Here is a 22,387-nt window from a genome sequence, read left to right on the forward strand (position 1 = left end):
AAACAATTTTCACTTCGAACAAAACAGAGAAAGGATAGCAGATATGTCATTTCGATTAAATTAATTAAGCCGTTTGTTGTATCACAGAGGTGTGGAGTTGCTTGGCCAGGATTAGGGCAAACAGCCAGGATTATGGAACACTGGAAATGAGGAGGGTGATAGTGTACATCATGTTTTTTACCAGCCCCCCCCCCCCCTCCCCACCGCCATTTTCTGCCTCTATAAACAAACACAGGCATTAATATGTCTGTCAAAACAGGATCCTAGGCTCTTTCATACAGATCAATCTCAAAAAACACGATGGACTCTAAGTAAAGCCTGTAAGGAAAGGAATTCCTCATATTCAAAATAATTACAAATATTTTTATTGTTCAGACCATTATTACAAAGAAATCAGCAGTTTGCTGATGATACATATTATTTCTGTTTCCGTTCTCGAGTTTGGTGAAAACTTTACTGATTAGGTTGATCTTCGGTTATATTATTATAGCCATCCATCCATCCATCCATTTTCCAAACCGCTAATCCTATTGGGTCGCGGGGGGTCCGGAGCCTATCCCGGAATCAATGGGCACGAGGCAGGGAACAACCCAGGATGGGGGGCCAGCCCATCGCAGGGCACACTCACACACCATTCACTCACACATGCACACCTACGGGCAATTCAGCAACTCCAATTAGCCTCAGCATGTTTTTGGATTGTGGGGGGGAAACCGGAGTACCCGGAGGAAACCCCACGACGACACGGGGAGAACATGCAAACTCCGCACACATGTGACCCAGGCGGAGACTCGAACCCGGGTCCCAGAGGTGTGAGGCGACAGTGCTAACCACTGCACCACCATGCCGCCCCGTTATTATAGCCATGTAGCTATAATTCGTGATTCAGCCTTTGTAGCCGACACCAAATAATAAAATAAGCACTAAACATGTCTGTCTAAACGCTTTCACAACACTCCAATAAACATGAGGGCTAACAAAGCCCGAGGCAGCCTGGGAAAGTCATGAGGATGGATGAAGGGAGTACATCTCAGCTATCATTAAATCATAACCATAAACATGTCCACTGTCAAAGTGTAACAAGAAGGGCCAATCACATCAGGTGACAGGCAGATCCATTTACACCACCGCTGTCACAGTGTAACAAGAAGGCCAATCACATCAGCTGACAGGCAGATCCATTCACACCACCGCTGTCACAGTGTAACAAGAAGGGCCAATCACATCAGCTGACAGGCAGATCCATTCATACCTCCGGTGTCACAGTGTAACAAGAAGGCCAATCACATCAGCTGACAGGCAGATCCATTCACACCACCGCTGTCACAGTGTAACAAGAAGGCCAATCACATCAGCTGACAGGCAGATCCATTCACACCACCGCTGTCACAGTGTAACAAGAAGGGCCAATCACATCAGCTGACAGGCAGATCCATTCATACCTCCGGTGTCACAGTGTAACAAGAAGGCCAATCACATCAGCTGACAGGCAGATCCATTCATACCTCCGGTGTCACAGTGTAACAAGAAGGCCAATCACATCAGCTGACAGGTAAATCCATTCATACCTCCGGTGTCACAGTGTAACAAGAAGGCCAATCACATCAACTGACAGGGAGATCCATTCATACCTCCGGTGTCACAGTGTAACAAGAAGGGCCAATCACATCAGGTGACAGGCAGATCCATTCACACAACTGGTGTCACAGTGTAACAAGAAGGGCCAATCACATCAGCTGACAGGCAGATCCATTCACACAACTGGTGTCACAGTGTAACAAGAAGGCCAATCACATCAGCCAACAGGAAGATCCATTCACACCATCACTGTCACAGTGTAACAAGAAGGGACAATCACATCAACTGACAGGCAGATCCATTCACACAACCGGTGTCACAGTGTAACAAGAAGGGCCAATCACATCAACTGACAGGCAGATCCATTCACACAACTGGTGTCACAGTGTAACAAGAAGGGCCAATCACATCAACTGACAGGCAGATCCATACACACTACCGGTGTCACAGTGTAACAAGAAGGGCCAATCACATTAGCTGACAGGCAGATACATTCACACCACCGCTGTCATAGTGTAAGAAGAAGGGCCAATCACATCAGCTGACAGGCAGATCCATTCACACCACCGCTGTCACAGTGTAAGAAGAAGGGCCAATCACATCAGCTGACAGGCAGATCCATTCTCACCACCGCTGTCACAGTGTCCCGTAATGTCAGGTTATGTTTTCTCAGGCCCAGAATATGAACCCAATCTCAAAGGCACATTCCTGTTGTTATTTGCAAGACCTGCCAACCATTTCATTTTGTTATGCTTCCCTTGGGCAACATGACTGCTTTCATTGTCCCCCCACCCCCGTTTTGATAAACTGGTGGTCTCCTCACCAAACTATTAAAGAATGCCCCATTCCTTCGTCTTACCCCTGTCAGGCAGTTCTGCTTTCATGAACAGCAACAGAGCAGACGATGCTGCAGAGCATCATGACAGGGACGCGATGACCCCCACGGGAGTGACGTCCCACCCCGGTGCGCTGAGACAGGCCATCTGCGGCCTTTAGCGAGCCTCTTCACTAAGGCCGGAGGTGCACTTTTCATCACGAGAGCCCTTTCAGAAGCAAACTCAGCTCAGAAATACGGGCCGGAAGTTGGCACTGGCCCCAGCGTGTCATGTTACACCCGCGTGGATTATCTACTGGTGGGAGCAAGACAGCTACATCAATCAAGCTGAAAAGGTCAGGACTTAGCCAAATGCTCTCTGTGTTGTTCAGAAGTGTAATTAATCAATTTCTCTCCAACAAAAAGATCAAAGCCATGGAAATATTCAATGAGATTTATTCATTTATTGCACTGGGACCCGGATAATCCCCATTTTCCATCCATTTTTCATCATTTCCACAACGACGCCCATCACGGCCTCCAAAGTCCACTGCGGCCATCTTTCCCCGTGCCATGCCAAAGCATGCAGCTTTCTGTACACACTGCAGGTCACATGACGCTGAGGTCTGGCTCCTCTGGGCCATGGCCCCCATCAGCCCCTGGGAGATGTTTATTACAGCTGCCAGCCCGGGTTTCTTTGCTCGACAAGCTTTTAAAGTGTAGATAATGAAAAACACTGCAGACAAGAAGCATATTGACTTCCTTCATCTTGCAATGGACCAGTGCCCCCCCCCCCCCCCCCCACTACCGTCTGGGATAGGCCTGAGATTGCTGTAACGGATGGCGATTTTAGCAGGTCTAAAAAAAGAAGGGCATATGTGTGTATATATAGCATTTTCTTTTCTTGAAGAGGCTCACTGGGGAATTGCAGATCACAGAGTGATATGCAGACAGGGGAGACGTAAGCATCATTTTTATCTGATGAGGAAATGTGGATCAGCTGTTCACTGTGATAAAAGGCATATTCTTTCTTTCCAGGACCAAAGGGGAGGTAAACACCAGGCAGCTCTCTCTTCTCTCTTCCTCCATCGCCGGTCCGCCCTCCTAACTCCCGTCAGCCTGTCGAAAACGCACTCATCCAGGGGACTCCTGTCATCTACGTCAGCTCCCTTTGGGAGCTACAAATCAGATCGCTTCCTCCTCATCTATAATTGAGGAGCAGAGATAGGTGCCCAGAGAATGAAAGCAAATTAGCCCCAGGTATTTTTAGCGCTCCAAAAATACCATTTCATGTCCATTTCTCTTTTTTGGGTCACGTAAAGAAGAACATCAGGGGAATTGTTCTAAACTAATTGGCTGGATGTTTATTTGTCTGTGTGGTGTGGTACATGTTTGGTGTGGTGTGGTGTGGTACATGTTTAAGAAAATGCATTTTTTCTGCTTAATTAATCCATATTCATTAAAATAAAGCAACCTGGATGTGTATTGGGAATACGAGAGAATGCTAATATTTTAATTCATACCTTATATTTATAACATAATACTAATACTTGTAACTTCCCCATTTCTCAAGAATTAGTAAATCAATAAATAATGCAAGAAAAATGAATATCTGTATCAGGTTGGGGGGGCGGCATGGTGGTGCAGTGGTTAGCACTGTTGCCTCACACCTCTGGGACCCGGGTTTGAGTCTCCGCCTGGTCACATGTGTATGGAGTTTGCATGGTCTTCCCATGTCGTCGTGGGGTTTCCTCCGGGTACTCCGGTTTCCCCCCACAGTCCAAAAACATGCTGAGGCTAATTGGACTTGCTAAATTGCCCATAGGAGTGCATGTGTGAGTGAATGGTATGTGAGTGTGCCCTACGATTGGCTGGCCCCCCATGCTGGGTTGTTCCCTGCCTCATGCCCATTGCTTCCGGGATAGGCTCCGGACCCCCCGCGACCCAGTAGGATAAGCGGCTTGGAAAATGGATGGATGGATGTATCAGGTTGTAATAATAACTTCATGCATTGTTTAATACAGAAAATATGCAGCACAGAACTGTAGAGCTGTGGCCCTTTGAGGGGCGCTATACTTCAGGTACCTGCTGACTGCAGTGAGCCAGGAGCCGTTTGCTATACGTTTGCAGTGACGGGTAATTACTGTGCCAGGGACACTGCAGCTGAGATGCAGATAGCTGGTGGAGGTGCGAGGGTGCACCGAGAGTCAATATTGTGTCTTTTCCTGCCTGCCAACCCCCCCCCCGCCAGATATAAAAAAACCAGCACTGAGAGCAACAGGCCTTTAGCTACTTAGATCCGTGTCAAGTAATACTGATGGACAGTTGAGACCGATGAGAGTTTAACATTAGTATCCCTATTCGTCACCTTGCAGGTTTTCAAAAGCAAACATAGCCAGTTCATTCCTGCTTTTGTATGTACTGGTGTGGCCCCATACTGAAATACCAGTGATTACCAGTGTTCCATGGAACAATCCCCATTTATCTGATGGACGACACATGCTTATGAGATAACAACTGCTAGTGGTTGTGAACCTTTGCCAAAATGCTTGGCATTTTTCTGTGGAGCAACAACTGACCTTTCATCATTATAAGCAAATCATAAATTTAATAGAAGTTCACTGCTAGACTCGCGACTTTTTTTTACACATGTAAGTAAACTACTTTTTATAGCTGACCTATCAGCATAGGCCGGGTTTAACAGTCTTTTAAAAAATGATATTTCTTCAAGTTTTTAAGTGAAGTAAGATGCCTTTGTCGGGCGTTTTATTGTAATTTAATGGCGCATTAAGGACAAGCCGTCCTGCCCCCAGCCGGGCGGCAGCACAGGAGTCAGCAGATACGCGCTGTACGTTCAGCTCTGAGGAGGATCTCGAGGACGGAACATCTCTGCGAAAGTCACCCGATGGCTGTCGGCCCAGACAGATGGGTTCTGTCTCCACAAGCACACGCTGCGCTGAGTCATGATGCTGCCAGCCCCGTCACGCGTGCGCAGCGGCTCGGCCGTTTAGTGACAAACCGCGCTAATGAATAGCGGTTATATATGAGGGGAAGCAGCTCCGATTACGGCACTCAAATAAAAATACACTGTTGTCATGCTGGGTAAACTGAAAGTCAAGAAGACCGATATCCTTAACTGTTGCTTATTCTGGGATGCCATGAAATGGGGGCTTATTGATTCTTTTTTTATTTATACCACCTTGTCATGCTAACTTGCTAAAATCCTGGAGCAAAGAGAGGTTTGATATTGATCAGTACTTGCATAGGGAATCTATCTGGAGAAATAGGGAAAGTCGCTGCAAGTGGATGTACTGACAGTAGACCAGTAGGGGTCACTCATCTATTTGGTGCAAATTAAATGCCAATGGCAAGGACATGTTCCTTAAGAGGGCTCTGGTCTTTGGATGGAACATCCAAGGTAGTGCATCAAAAGAGCAGGGGTATGTAATATAGGACAGAAGAAAATGACCCGTTACTGTTTGTTTTAATTCTTGAGGGTACCACCCGAACTCATCCACATAAAACGGTCGCTGATGTATCACTCCCCCCGAAACAACACATAGCAACCCTAAAAACACCTTCCATTATCTACATTAACATGTCTGAAGTGGCTCTGTTGTCAACTGTTAGCGGTTTTCAAGAATGCCGACGGCCATCGTCCACACACACACTAAAAGAACTGTTTAAGGGCTTTGTAAATATGCAGTGTTCTCTGGGAACGACGAGGCACACGTGAGATAATCCGAGGCAGTGCCGCCCGTGTATTCCCCGTCGCATAAACGCAGCCCAGGGCCCTGGTGGTACACGGAAGAAATCTGTAAACGCTTCATTAATATTGTGGAATCAAAGGGTCGGGGAGAGAGGAAAACAACTTCACATGTCTTCATCCTCGCTCCGAGGCGCTGTTTCATCAAAAAAGGTTGCCTGTCTGTCGCCCGGCTCAGAAAAAGAGATGTCTGACAGCGCAGGGATCCAGAAGCAGATAAGTAGCGGTATTAGCGCTGATAAACGTCAGCGCGTATCGAAGCCAAAAGGCATGCATATTTATCAGAAGTTCCTTAAGAGGACAAAATCAGCCCGGGCCTCGTCTACATCATTTTTTCTCGTTTAGTTAATGCAGCCTCATCTGTCTGATCTGATGGTGAGCTCAGCTCTTGTAAATCAGAAGAGCTTTTTACCCATTTTTTTAGAGGAAAAGATGGAATGGCCATTATTCATGCAGACAAAGAGCAATTCGACATCTGGGTGGCAAATTAGCCCACAGTACTGCGTTGTGCAACTAAGTCATTATAAAATAATGTCTCTGCTCTTTCTGCAGTTCGGAAATAACCAGGATATTTCCCTGACTATAATGTACCTGTACAATCACAACAAATTGCAGAGAAATATGCTATTTACCCCGTGGGATGCATTTTTATGGCTAGGAATCTGGGAGTCTTTCTTTGTTGATTCTAATCTCTTCACCCAGGGACATATTATAGAACAGAATGACACTCAGTGGGCAGTTTATGAAGTACACTTGCTTGTAAACACAAACAGCTGGCTTCTACAAGCGGCCAATCCTAAGGCCAAAACTGAATACATTCAGAATCACAGACAGGGTCAAGAGGTCCACTTACTGCTTGAATAAACATTAGACCAGCTAAGGTTCCTGACCCATGTTATCTTGAGCATATTATGATTGCTGGTGCCAGATGTGGTGGTTCAGGCGTCTTAGAAACACCCCCCCCCCCCCCCCCCCCCCCCCGCCTTGGGATTTTCATGTGCTACACTGTCTACAGTTTGCAGAAGCTCCTGTAATAACTAAAAAGCCTGCTGTCAGCAGCAGTCCTGTGGTCAAAAAACACTTTGATAATGAGCAAGGTCAGAGGAGACTGCCTAAGAGGAAGATGACAAGTGCAGAAATAACAACTCAGTGTTATGCAGAAAGGCAAGTCAACGACTCGGCAACCCTGCAAGTGCTTCTGGAGTCTAAAGTTGGTCCTACCTGATACCATCTAGGTCTATCTAATAAAGTGGGTCTGGCCCGGTACTAATAAGATGTACCTAATAAAATGGATCCTATCTGTTATTATCTAGGTATACCTAATAAAGTGGATCCTGCCTGGTACTAGCTACCTGCAACTAATAAAGTGGATCCTGCCTGGTACCAGCTAGCTGCAAATAATAAAGTGGATCCTGCCTGGTACCAGCTAGCGGCAACTAATAAAGTGGATCCTGCCCGGTACTAGCTAGCGGCAACTAATAAAGTGGATCCTGCCCTGTACTTGGTAGGTGTGCCTAATAAAGTGGATCCTGCCCGGTACTAGCTAGCTGTATCTAATAAAGTGGATCCTGCACTGTACTTGGTAGGTGTGCCTAATAAAGTGGATCCTCCCCGGTACTACCTAGCTGTATCTAATAAAGTGGATCCTGCCCTGTACTTGGTAGCTGTATCTAATAAAGTGGATCCTGCCCTGTACTTGGTAGGTGTGCCTAATAAAGAGGGCCCTACAAGGTACTAACTAAGTGTACTGAATAAAGTTGGCCCTAACTGGTACTTGGTAGATGCGCCACTGAAGTGGGTCCTGAGAGTATGTTAACCCTCTGCTTTACTAATAAGAATTTACATTATCCCTTGGCACGAGTCTGTGGCCTATTAATGGCTGTTTGATGTTGGTTTTAGGCAGGCTGCCCTGTTGCTTTCCTCAAGGGAATGTTCATTTCATGGTCTGCTTAGGGAACAGGTGTGGGAAGGCACACTTTGTAGGGCTGCTGTAACTGACAGATCCTGGCCCTTTGAGGTCATTCTCAGATGTGTTTGCTTTGACAACAAACAACAAATACCCTCTCATGCCTTTTTTTAAAATTAATTAAATGACTTGGGAAATTTTAAACATTTCCTAACTCGTTAAAATATTTAAGTGTCTCTTATTCAGTTGATCTGTATGTATTTAATGATTTCAGTGGGAGAAAACTGTGCAATTTTATTCCCTAGTTTAATTTATTTAAATTCTAAATTATTAAACGCATTAAATAGCTATTTCCTCAGAAATAGTTCAATTGTTGATATTGCTCACATCATTAATGCCCACTGAAGTGCTAATTTAACTCTCTGTAGTTTATTTCAGTGGTGTCACAAATCCCAGGTATTCAAAACAAACTTGTAAAACCAGGCGTAAATAGCCAGAGGGACAGAATTAATCATTTTACTGATTTGACAAGGCCTTCCATCCGTCCATACATCCATCCATCCGTCCATCCATCCGTCCATCCATCCGTCCGTCCATCCATCCATCCATCCATCCATCCATCCATCCATCCATCCATCCATCCATCAATCCACCCATCCATTCTTTTTCCAAGCACTTATCTCAGAGCCAGTCCAGTCCAGGGTCAATATATATATATATATATGTATAGCTAAGAAATGTTTTAATCATTTTTATGTGGGTAGTTAATGCATAAATTGTGAAGCACTTTCACCGAATCTTGAGCAGACGTTTGCTGTGAAGTGGCTATCAGCCAAGAATGAGCAGAAACAGCTTCACTGTGCCTTGTTCGCTCTCTGAAGAGGCCCATGGGTCAGTCAGGCAGCAGGTGAGAAGAAGGGCCCAGGCTAACGGGAATGAAGGTGTTACATGTGAAGGACAAACGAACACAAATGCCATTTTAACAATGTGCATAGTGTAGATTCTAAAAAACATCATCCAGCAATTAATTACGAATAACATGGTTTAGATCCATGAAGTCGTTTTTCTTTTTTGTAAATGTAGTGCCACATTTTTGGCAATTTGGAACAATTGATTTTGAGCAAGTGCATTATTTGAGAGTATTTCCTCATGGAAATGAGAAGAAGTGAATACTGACAGCTAAATAAATAACTAACAGCTTATCCAACAGCTCCCTCGGACTGCAGACTGGAGCGGACAATGTTGTTTCCTGTTTAATCCATTTTGTATACATTTACATATTAAAGGGCTAAAATGTATAAATGGCCACCTTGACTGCTTTTAATTACCTCCAAAGACAAGATTTTGCAGACAAATTGCATATATGCAATTCAAGGCAGTTTATGCAAAGGTTATGAATTGCTATATTAGTTCCTTTCTCACAACTAACTTCAGATTGATGTTTTCATTTGTAAGTCTATTTACTGATTTGTGCCACGACAGGCGTTTTGTGTGTATTGTTTGTTTGACAAACTTGCATGACTCTCTCTAACTGTGTAAGTGGCACCTCACCTTGGAAATATTGGCTTTTTGCTAACAGGAACTGAAATATACACTCACACTTGGAATTTTAGGGTTTACAAATAAATAAAGTGGCAAACTCTACTCCCAATCAGAGGCGTTATACTGTATAGTCTGCAGATATCCTGGTTTTTCCAGTGACACGCTGCCCCACCTCAGTCCCCTGAGCTGGTGGCCATTTGGCAGGTCTGGTGACATGAATCAGTCGATGAAATGTTATGTCAATGACCAACAGCGGAAGGTGACAGGAATGAGGGGCCCAGGGAGGGCAACTACTCCAGGAAGGAAGGATCTGCTGTTGGACCCAGAAGGCAGGCATGTATCCTGAACTCTCAGCAGTTCTTTCTGTCTGTATGAATGGGCAAACTGTTCAGTGCTTTAGATAAGAATCTGAACGGCAGCAGCAGCTCTGTAATTACATAAGGAAACAGAGTGGTTTACGAGAATACAAACTGACAATTGTAAAACCTGAGAGAAGTGTGCTCTAATTAAAAAAAACAAGCCCACAAATGCTCAGCTGTCACTGTTGCTGCCTCTCCTGCGTGAAATTGGGATACTTAGAGCACATTAGTTTGTCTAATTCACACTCCTGAATTTCAAAGGCGCGTTACCCTCGCTGACAGCTGCATTAATCCGCATCAGATTTAAAATATGCAGCCAGAAACCAGCTGAGCACAGGCGTGAGAGGCTGCGACTTCCTTCAAATACGAACTCCCATCTGCCCCGTCTGCCTCCTGCCTGACGCCGAAAAGAGCTGCGATTTTCATGTATTTATCTATTTAAACGAGTGTGCGCTCGTTTACTTGTGCTGGGGGTTGGGCCTGCGGAGGGGCGTATTGATTATTTGCTCTTCCTGGGCACGTAGATCTATCAAAGTGCCCCAGAATTGCCTGCTGAGTGACACATCTGGCTAATGGGTCCTCCTGTGGCTCCAGACTCCAGTCGGGCAGAGAGCTGCTCTAGTACAGGAACATCTGCAGCGCGGAGCCCTTCCTGTCCCGACATCCTGCCATTTTTCCATAATCTCAGGTCCTGCAAGTCTAAGCTACGTTCACATCAGATGGGTTCTCCTGACGGCGGGAAAAAAAGGAAACATAAGGAAGAGGAACGTATGGCGGCCCGATCCATTCGTCACGTTGATATATGTACAACGGCTTAGCGGAGATTTTAATAATTCACAGCACTTGGGCGGTCAAAGCCTCCTAATCAGCCGGGGAGCCCAGGGAAGGCTGATGGAGTGTGTGAGGAGACGGATCGCGGGGGGCCAGCATGCATAATTAAGGAGGCGAGGCTGACTCCGCGGGGAGGATGTGGCATGATGCAACCAAATGTAGCCGTTTTCTGCTGAAGAGGAACTCTGACATGGCTGTCAGTGAGGCCTGCGGCAGACCCTGGCTATTGTTACAAAGTCTAGTGTAGATGAGAAGTCTTGTAGAAAGATGGCGTAACACACAGCAAAACAAAAATAATCAGCACAAACCAGGCATCTCTGTTTGTCTCCAGACAAACTGAATTGATCTGAGCAACAGAGGTGGAGAGTTCAGGTCCAGAAAGTAGAAATCCAGGCCGAGATTTTGTTTCGACCAGCCAGGAGTATAAGAAGTTATGGTCACACAGTACACAACTGGTTAGTTGAAATAAAATCCTGGTCTGGATTTTTACTTTCTGGACCTGAACTGTCCACCACTGCTGAGCCAGCTGGGCGTCGTTAATGGTAAGGCTGCCCGGAGGTGCATATGTTACACGGATATCCTGGTTGAATATATATGATGCCAATATAAACTGCTCAGGTCGCTTCATTATGCAAAACTACAAATGTGATCGATTTATTTAGAATCAAGTAAAAGTACCTCTGAAGATGTTTGTTGTCATCCATCCATCCATCCATCCATCCATCCATCCATCCCAGAGAGCATAGGATCCCCAACAAGGGTACATTCTAGACAAAACGCTGGTCCCTCACAGGGAACTTTGGACACACTGCAGATGCAGTGCATGTCCAAACTGCATGTCTTTGGAGACACAGGGGGAAGATGCAAACCCATCACACACACCAAACTGGGGGAGGGGAGGGGGCACAGTTTGTTGTTCCTACACCAATTAACACTTCATTTAACTTGTGGCTTATTTTGATATAAAATCACATCTACATGTCTACACATCTGTTTACGAGTAGAGATATTGTTTTCAGCGACACCTCAGCCCTCCTTAACAATGATGTGTATTTCCACACCAAATGCCTGCTTACAGCACCTACAAAATGCTGACATGTTTATACTCGGTGGCTTGGGGGGAGGGGGGTAATTGTTGCTAAGGAGCCCCATTATAAGCCACTTGTTTTCTGTGGAGAGTCTGGCTGAATGACAGCCTGCTGTAAGAAGTATACAGACTCTGGACGGTGCTGCAAGGTGTAGCTCAGGCAACACATGAGTGGAACAATTTGAGCAAAGCCTGTGACACCGACTGTTAGCGTGCGGCTGGTCGGCTTGTGAGGCGTCTGTGGAAGAATCGTGACTAAAGTGAGCGTGTCTCCCAGCCGAAGCTCATGATGTCCTCATATTTTACCCCCACGTGCCCGGACCACATAGATTTTCCATTTTCCTCTCCTGCAGGCTTTTTTATCCTTAGTATCTATGCCCACCGTTGTGTGTTATTGGGGGGGTTAGGGTGATTGAGCTTAACCGTATGTGGCATGCTGACGTGCTCTCCGTCTCCAACAGGACAGCTGCTTGCGAACCTGAACGGGCTGTTGCCGTGGCGATGGCTCTCCAGCCCAAAATGAGGCTCCATTCAGCAGAAATCTCTCAAATTTCCCACCAGCGTGACCTGATAGACCCGTGGTGGTGTGTTTCTGTGAGGCATCTGGTGGTGCTACTGCATGATAGTAAACCCCCCTCCCCCAAACAAGCATCAGTGGTGCCCGGCTGGCCCATGTCATCGGCAATATTTTGTTAGGCTTATTGAGAGAGTCAGCTGGGAGGAATTATTTTTTAATTTAGAGTGTTTTAGCATAGACTGGGCCAGGTGATTAGGCCTGCTGCCCTACAGCTTTGTTGAGATCCCAAAAGTCATCACAGAAGCAAATCTATCCAAGACAACAAGCACCACCCGACGCATTCCCAGAAGCAGGCTACTTCTTATGATGCTTGCTTCCGTGTAGCGTACCCCCCTATTACCCAACACCCCCCATTCCTCATTTACATAATTCCCTCCCACTCCTCGCAGTCTGCCAACACATAGCGAACCATTTGCAGTAGTCCACACTACTAAAGCATCCTTTTGCCAGTTCACCATAATCTGTTTGCGGTTTTACTTACTAATATATTTTTATGCTGTTTCTGATGTTATATTCAGGTTGGTAACTGTTTCGTTGGCACATTCTCCTGTGAAATGGTTCTCTGCATAGGCCATTTTACCGTAACGAGCCGTCTAGCGCCCCCTATCCTTTTATACATCTCACAAACAGACACTCGGCTGCTTCTCCACTACGCCCTGATCCCTCACTACAGCTGTTATCTTTGCCTAAGCTGCTTTCCCATTTGCAACAGATGGGATCAAATGCCAGTCTGAAGCTAATCCACTTAGCAGCTGAATTCCCCTGGTCTGGCTTGCTGGCTTGATTTAGCCCCCGGTCCTTCAGCCACAGGAGATGCTGCGGAAGAGAGATCGTTACAGGAAGGCCGAGTGTTTGTGCCAACTACATGAAGCCATATTGCTACATTGTTCCGCAGGACTGAGAATAAACAGGCTGTGTAAAGTATTGTAGTGTGATATCTGCCTGTTACTCGTAAGCCAGTCAGTCGTGTTACGTGTCCGGACGTGAGCTGGTGGCACTGCGCGCGCATGACGCAAAGTATATCACACACTGACCTTTTGACAGCCACCCTTTAGGCCTGTTTCATTTCGTACAGCACGGTATTTTGCTCAAAGTTACACCCGTGCAGCGATTAGAGCTCATTTATATCCACTAAAGCACAGCACACAGAGCAGTGGCCTTTCTCCAGGCGTGGGAGGCCACAACATTTTGTAATTGTCTTAGAAAGTATTTTTAATTTAACATCCTCAATTACATAAGCATTAGTATCAATATGCAGAGGGTATGCTTTGGTAGATCTCTTTTTTTTCATTCTTTTTTTCCAGTGTGTCTTATTTTAAGAAAGACTAATTAATATGAAACAACTGGAGAAAAACTGCAGTGGCATGCGTCACCCCCTGCCTGTAAGGAGGAGGTACTGCAAAATTATTAACTGTTCAGGTCCTGCCTGTGTTCTAATCGTTGGATATCTAACACTGCAGGGAAGGTATAATTGACTTCCTGAGGCTGAGGAAGCTATAAAGAAGTAAGCTTTTGGTCTTCTGTCTATGAGCCTCTGACATTTATTGTAAGATTGTTCAGCTGTTAAGGTGCTAAAAGTGTGATACTGAGCTGTAGCGTAAGGATTGACACCTAGAGCAAGGTGACAGCGTTTGGCTCCAGGGTGTCTCAGTGTGATGGACTATTCATGCTTTTCCACTGGCATACAGGAGCCAAGCTATACCCTAACTGTACTGTGAGGAGAGACCAGTTAGAGCGCGGTTCCAGTTTACTTTGATTTTACTCTGCAGAAGCATCAGCTCGGTAAAGTCGTTGCCGGGTTTGGAGAGTGACAGTGATGTAAAACTGAACAGACACTTATTTACCGTTCATGCAGTGTACATCATGATTTACTGTGGGATAATTTCCACTAGCACGTCTGTGAGAATCGTCATATTATGTTAACATGAAACACTAACGGAATTAGCATTAGCTTGTACAAATTCGCACTATGAATCCATTCCGTTTAGCTGTTCTAAAGTACTTCTTTACGTATTGAGTTATTGGGAATGCATTAATACACTGAGATATGCAATACTACTAATAATGAATAATATATTATCCTTCTGATAATCCAACACGTTTTATTGAATACAGGCACAGACTTGATGTTCATCACTAATGAGGCCAAAATGGCCCTTTACAGGCTGATCCAACTGGGAGTCTGACCAACTGTTAAGAGTATGGAGTGAGTAGCAGGGATGGAGGTCACCTGATCTCAAGAGCAACCAGGAGATTGGAGTAAGTAGCAGGGATGGAGGTCAATTGATCTCAAGAGAAAACAGGCGATAGGAGTGAGGAGCAGGGATGGAGGTCAATTGATCTCAAGAGAAAACAGGAGACTGGAGTGAGTAGCAGGGATGGAGGTCACCTGATCTCAAGAGAAACCAGGAGATAGGAATGAGGAGCAGGGATGGAGGTCACCTGATCTCAAGAGAAACCAGGAAATAGGAGTGAGGAGCAGGGATGGAGGTCACTTGATCTCAAGAGAAACTAGGAGATTGGAGTGAGTAGCAGGGATGGAGGTCACCTGATCTCAAGAGAAACCAGGAAATAGGAGTGAGGAGCAGGGATGGAGGTCACTTGATCTCAAGAGAAACCAGGAGACTGGAGTGAGTAGCAGGGATGGAGGTCACCTGATCTCAAGAGAAACCAGGAGATAGGAATGAGGAGCAGGGATGGAGGTCACCTGATCTCAAGAGAAACCAGGAAATAGGAGTGAGGAGCAGGGATGGAGGTCACTTGATCTCAAGAGAAAACAGGCAATAGGAGTGAGGAGCAGGGATGGAGGTCACCTGATCTCAAGAGAAACCAGGAGATAGGAATGAGGAGCAGGGATGGAGGTCACCTGATCTCAAGAGAAACCAGGAAATAGGAGTGAGGAGCAGGGATGGAGGTCACTTGATCTCAAGAGAAACCAGGAGATTGGAGTGAGTAGCAGGGATGGAGGTCACTTGATCTCAAGAGAAACCAGGAGATTGGAATGAGTAGCAGGGATTGAGGTCACTTGATCTCAAGAGAAACCAGGAGATTGGAGTGAGTAGCAGGGATGGAGGTCACTTGATCTCAAGAGAAACCAGGAGATTGGAGTGAGTAGCAGGGATGGAGGTCACTTGATCTCAAGAGAAACCAGGAGATTGGAGTGAGTAGCAGGGATGGAGGTCACTTGATCTCAAGAGAAACCAGGAGATTGGAGTGAGGAGCAGGGATGGAGGTCACCTGATCTCAAGAGAAACCAGGAGATAGGAGTGAGGAGCAGGGATGGAGGTCACCTGATCTCAAGAGAAACCAGGAGATAGGAGTGAGGAGCAGGGATGGAGGTCACCTGATCTCTTTAGGTGCATCACTTCTTCATTTAATATCACACAATCTGTCACCATAGGAACGGTTCCATTCATCCCATCGCAGGAACCGCTACTGATGGCCGTCTTCTTCTGGGGAGATTGATCATTTTCAAAATCGAAATCACCGGACGAGACAGCTCACGCAGAGCCCGGGGAGCTGGTGTCATTAGCACAGGTGCTGCAGCAGAGAGGTGAGACAGCTTTATACAGGATGGATAGAAAGTCCTCCTTTATCTTAGAGGTCATCATCCCCCAGCATTTAAATGACAGAGTGTCCGTCTCTCCAGCCAAGGGCCGACCGATTCAGGTGAACGAAAAGCAGAAGAAAAATTCAGCCCACTTATGGCTGCACGCCAAGTGTTTTCAATAAGCCAAACCATGTGGTCACCACTGTGGGCAGACACAGGACGTGCCCGAAACTTCCCGCAAGGCAGGTCTCCCCTCCCGCCCTTGTCCTCGAACCCGACCCCTGCGGCAGGGTGAACTTTTAGCAGGGCATAGATCAAAGGCATCAAGCGGTGAAGCTAGGTCCTGGAGGACAGCTCCCTGTCCCTTTAGCTGGGGACACAGATGGCAGTGCCACGCTGGCCACGAGAAACTGGGCACGTCGGGCTGCTTCGCCACCAGGTCACTCGTTAGAAACATTGCCAACAAGATAAACTGCAAGCTGAAGCATTTAAGCGAACTAGCCTCCAAACGCAGATACAGTCCTTCAGCTCCAAAACATTAATCGAACACGTTAGTTTAACGATACTGAGGAAGAAATTAAAAGGCAAAAATGTTTCATTTTTAAATTAGTAAATTTTCTAATTTACTATCCCTATTGGTGTTGTAATACATTTTTGTGCTTTAAAGTAATAGCCTGTGCTTCCGTAAGACCTCAAGGTGTTATACAGATTCACTCCTGCTTTTTTGATAACACCAAAGGGGGTCACACACACACCTCCTGAGCTGGAGGTTCAGCCCCACCTTGGTGTATGTGTGTGAAAGTTCTACATTCTTCATGTGTTGGGTTTCCTCTTTCTACCCCCAAGTCTAACCCCAATTCAAAAACACAATACTGATATTTCTGATTTCCCCCCCTCCATGTATGTGTGTGTGTGTGTGTCTGTGTGTGTGTGTGTGTGTGTGCTCCCTCTGGTGCACTGATATCCTACCTAGGGTGTACCCCTGCTTTTTACCCTGTGTTTCCTAGGATAGACTCCAGGCTGATTGAGATCTTGTCCTGGATAGGTATTTGGAAGGTAGATGGATCGTTGGATTGTGGGACTGTAGGTTGCTCTACATACAGTACAAGCGAATGTGTTGTAAATAGTGAATGGGAAAAACATGGGAGTTATGGGCATCTCCTAATTACCTTCAGTATATGTATGTGCCCTGAGACGGACAGGCATCCCGTCCGGGGTCTACCCCCACCTTGTGCCCCGAGACCGACAGCCATCCCGTCCGGGGTCTACCCCCGCCTTGTGCCCCGAGACCGACGGGCATCCCGTCCGGGGTCTACCCCCACCTTGTGCCCCGAGACCGACGGGCATCCCGTCCGGGGTCTACCCCCACCTTGTGCCCCGAGACCGACGGGCATCCCATCCGGGGTCTACCCCCGCCTTGTGCCCCGAGACCGACGGGCATCCCGTCCGGGGTCTACCCCCGCCTTGTGCCCCGAGCCCGACGGGCATCCCGTCCGAGGTCTACCCCCGCCTTGTGTCCCGAGACCGACGGGCATCCCGTCCGGGGTCTACCCCCGCCTTGTGCCCTGAGATCGACGGGCATCCTGAAACAGAACAATAAAACTATAAAACTAGACCCAAAATGGGATTCAAAAAGTAGGATAAAACTACAACCAGGTTGACTAGCATTGCTAAGATGCTGAGATCATAATAATAGACCATAATTCACAAATTCATTGGGATCAAGGTATATGCCTGAATAGGAGCTGCATACCTCGTTTTTCTCTAAGCCCCAAACAGTAAGTATGTCTTTGGAATCAGCTAACTGCTACTGAGATTGCTAGCCTGAGGCAAGCTAATAAGAAGACATAACCTTCCAGAAACCACCCAAAAGTGAAGCAGTTGGGATAGAGCATGTGAGGAAGGAGATCTAAGGTGAGAAATATGAACAGATTTTCTACTCCATTTCAACAACGTTTATTCAATCCAACAATTTCAAGCATTAGAAATTCAGATGCTAATCCTTTACTGAGTCAAACATGATCAATAAGTCAAAGACTTTTTGCCTTCCAGCGAAAGCTGTAGATTTGGGTTTGGGCAGTAGGTACTTGTCCCTACCAATATTTTGGGAGCACTGAGGGTATTTAGGGGGTTGGGGCTGATTTAGTCTCTACCAGTATCAAAACCAAATCTAAGCCCTTGATCTCAGCTGATGAGTATAACTGCATGCAGACACGCTGTGCATCACCCCTATAGGCGTGTTTGGGAGTGCAAGCCTGCTGCTGTCAGCTTCTCGTCAGCTCTGGTGGACAGCTCTCTGGGAGAACATATTATGATAATAATTGTAATTTCAGTTAATTGTAACCCATCTGATGACAAGTTGCCTCTGAATGATAGTTGGTAAATACACTTTGATGTCTCTGGAGAGGGACAGAGAGAGAGAGAGAGAGAGAGATGTCTGGCAGCTTTCTTATCCTGTAAGGGGATACACACTGGCTAAGGTCCACTTGGTCACTATGAACGGACAGCGCTCAGCCACCATTAACAATCTATACACCCCTATTAGTGCCGCTAATGGAATTTCCCAGGGGGTTGGAGGGGCAGGGGACTGCAGGAGGGAGAGATGATGTGAGACGGAGGGAGGGAGAGCTTTGTAATAAGGCCCGTGGGAAGACCTCTCCATTTACACACATGTGAGCTGGCACTGACCGCATGAGGAAGGCTGCCCACGCAAATGTACTTGAGTGAGGCTCAAAGCGAACCTCGTCATTAACACAGTGAAACACAGCACACTCTCAGTGTACTAAAGTGGGCCAATTAAGCCCGGAGTAAGTCTGAAAATCATGTCAGTAAAGTATATAAATGGAGCGCTTTCTAATGGGAGGGAGTCGGGCAACATAACCGCAGCAAAGATCCATTTGGGCTCCTAAAATTAACCCTCTTTACAGAAGAGGTAAGATGGGCCTCTTTAGCTCCTGAAGGAGAGCAAAGGAACTGAAATTTGAGTGTGTGGAGCGCCTTGGTTTTCCTGCAGTCTCCTGCGTGAATCTAACCGCAGAGAAGCAGGGGAAACGCCCTTAAAACCGATTCCACCTCACCATGGCCTCATGCTGTGGCTTCACTTCTTAGTTATTCACCATCAACGCAGATTCTGAGTATGCCACACCATCCCTGTCCTGACTGAGCTGGTCCTGAAGCTTGCGTCCTGCTGGAAGGCTTCAATGCAGAGGCCGGCTTCTACACGTTCATGTTTTTGCCGCTCTGTGACGGCCGATTCCTCCGTATGACGGTTCCCACGCAACATGCAGCTCTGTGAGGTTTCGTCCTCGCTCCACCCTCGGGGCCTGAGCAGCGCCACCCCCCAGAATGAAAGCCCCGCCTGGATTATGCTCCGGGTCCACAGTGGGTTCTAAGCTGCGATATAAAGGCTAAGCACTTTAAATTGTACCTCATTTTCAGCCTGTTCTCTGGAACGGAACGTGCCCCCCTCCATGACCTAATGACACAGAGCCACCATTACGGTGAGTGGGGGGGGGGGTCTGAGTAGCCTGGGCTGCGGCGGCTCTCACACCGAGGCGGGCAAGTGCAGAAATCTCGTCCATACAATAGCGTGATGAGACTGTCAGATGCTGGTTCCTTCTTCAGAACCTCTGGTGACTCTAGCTGCTGCACCCTGTGGAGCTCAGACAGATAGGCAAAGGAGAATTTATTGAGCAGAACCAGTCCGTGTCACATACCACTTGTGTTTAAGAATGTAGCGTAGGTGTGCGGTGCGGAATGCCTGAAGACAGACAGCCTACACCTCTGCTCATAGGCGCTGCACCGTCCATCACATGAAAACTCAGCTAATATACCCAATGATCACCAAGTCCATCGCCCTCTGCTCTTATTGACCTGTAGTGCGGAGGTCAGAGGTCAGAGGTCAGCGCTACCTTCTGGAACTCCTGATTGTGTTTCCCATTACATTTTTAGAGTGGGCCTACGCTTCTGCCTAGGGAGTAAAAGGCGAGAACTGTTCTCAGTGCCCCCAGATGTCCCGCAGGTGCCCCCCTTCTTCCTATTTCCCCCCCCTGCTTCACTCCCTCATAAAACGCTCCATTGGCTCTGTAGCTGAGTGCCAGTGTACATTTAATAATCCTGTTTTGCCTCCCTACCCGTTTATTTATTTATTTCCGATATTGCGAGGGACTGCAGTTAATTAAATTGCGATCACATACAGTCATATCTTATTAAACGCGCTGTGGCTGGCATGTGAATGGTGTTGTTCCTCTCCGCTGTATAAAACAAGGCCTCGGGTGATACATTATCGCCCTGGCAGTGCTTATAAGCTGCCATAACATTGTTCTAGTCCAGTGTGTAAACACAAGGAAGGCAGTTTATTCCTCGTTCAGTCTGTGAAAACTTTTCTGTCTCGGCAGCTGATTTTGAAAAAAATCAGGGCTTCATGCATTGGGTGTGGGTGGTAACACATCTGTCACATGTTTCAGTCAGCAGCGTCGAACTTCCTGGTTTCCCATTGGGCTAAAGCATGCAGTGACCATGTAGTCATGTCCATAATGGGATCTGAAGCCTAATTTCTACTTATGACTGGAAAAACTGCTTAGAATCTCAGGCTGATTTTTACTGTTATGGCTACTGCCCCCGCTGGTGATGGACAGGAATTGTGGCTGTATGGCACCAATGAGCACATTCCCCCAGCTCTCTGACAGGAGATTAGGCTCAGCTGTGAGAATTACATGACACATGTCAGCCTGCGCTCCGTCCGCCGCTCCAGACAGGCTGCCTTAAGCACGGCAGTTATCGCGAGCCCCAGAGGCGGTGATCACGCGTGTCCTGGCCATCGAACCCGCGTCTCCAGCCAGACATTCCTCACTAGCGGGGTTCCTGCTCACGGCAGAAGAGCGTGTCTGTGAGATTAAACAGATGTGTGTCTGTAAAACAGAGAGTGAGCGAGCGAGGGAGCGAGGGAGGGGGAGAGTGGCTGGGAATCTACGCTTTCAGCGCTGTGAGCTGCTGGAATTTATGTTTCATTGTGTTTATGATCTGTGAAAGGAAACACAATCTGGCCGCCTGGAGGTAGGCCTGGCCGTACATATAGGCCGCAATTCCCCAGTGAAGATGATTTCAGATGGCCGGATAGAATGAGATACATTACGTCAGATAATGTTAGTGACAGTTTATCTTATTGTTACATTTAAAACATCTAAAATCCTAAGGCCAAGCACAGTGTGTTAGACTTTCGGTCATCTTCCTATTAAGAAAATAACACAGACACTTAAAATCTTTAGTTTCCTCATTGTGATGCCAGTTTAAAATTAAGCTGAATTGCATGTTGATAAATGAGACGTTGATTTCTGACGTTTGCTCTGCTCGGCTTAGACGGCCTTACACAGAACGTATGGGTGATCGTTAAAAGTCACCGTAATTAGCGTCTTCACCAGCACAGGGCAAACCTGGATAATCCTGATTGTTCTGGTATCTTTAACCTAAAATTAAGTAAAGATCAACCAAAGCATGGTTTGAAGGACCTGCCCTTATTAACTGCATTAAAATGCGGTTAGGGGTCCATCTCCTGAGGAGGCGCTGACTTAGCAAACCACTTGGGGGTGATGTCAATGAAGCTTACCTAGGATACCACATAGGCTTCTATGGTTGTTCGCATCTGGTAAGAACGGCGGTATTGCCTTGCTGATGCTACGATTCTGAAGACTAAGCGAATGTCGAGGGGAGGCAGCTGAGTCTCAGTCAAACATCCCACCGGTGCCTCACTGGCCCCAAGCCGTCACTCCGCCTCTCAGGATTTAAGAGCTGCACTTCCAGGCCATTGAAACTTGCAGCACGCCACTGACGCTGACCCAATTAAACATCTTTGGAAGACCTGGTGGTCCATGTAGGGAGGACACTTCGTAGGGGGAATGAAGCTCCGAGATAGATTGCACTGGCCTGCAGAGCATCGCTGCTGAGAGGTTTGCATGCTGACAACCTTCCCCGTAGCACCGTGGCTGGCAGCGGGACGGTGATTCCTCTGCATAAACGAAAGCCATTACACAAACATTCTGGCATTGTGCTTATTATTACAATGTGCTGTCAGTCATGGCCGTAACCAAAAGTCATCCTGGACGATTGAAGTTTATGATACAGAAGGTGTGCAAAACTAAATCCTCCTTAATTGCTTAATTAACGTCACCTGGACTCTGGAATGAAGGTCAGATATGTTTTGGTTAATAAAATGTGGCGCTAAAAAAGCCCATATACTTAACACCAATATCATTGCTTTCCTCCCTGCTGAGGAAAAACAGCTTGACTAGTTTAAGGTATATTTTTACATGATGGTTTAGCAAGAGTTGGGACATGACCATCTAAAACCACACATCTTAGGCCGGTTAAAACCAGGTAAA

This window comes from Brienomyrus brachyistius, chromosome 2 (genome assembly GCF_023856365.1).
Source record: "Brienomyrus brachyistius isolate T26 chromosome 2, BBRACH_0.4, whole genome shotgun sequence".
Classification (NCBI taxonomy): Eukaryota; Metazoa; Chordata; class Actinopteri; order Osteoglossiformes; family Mormyridae; genus Brienomyrus; species Brienomyrus brachyistius.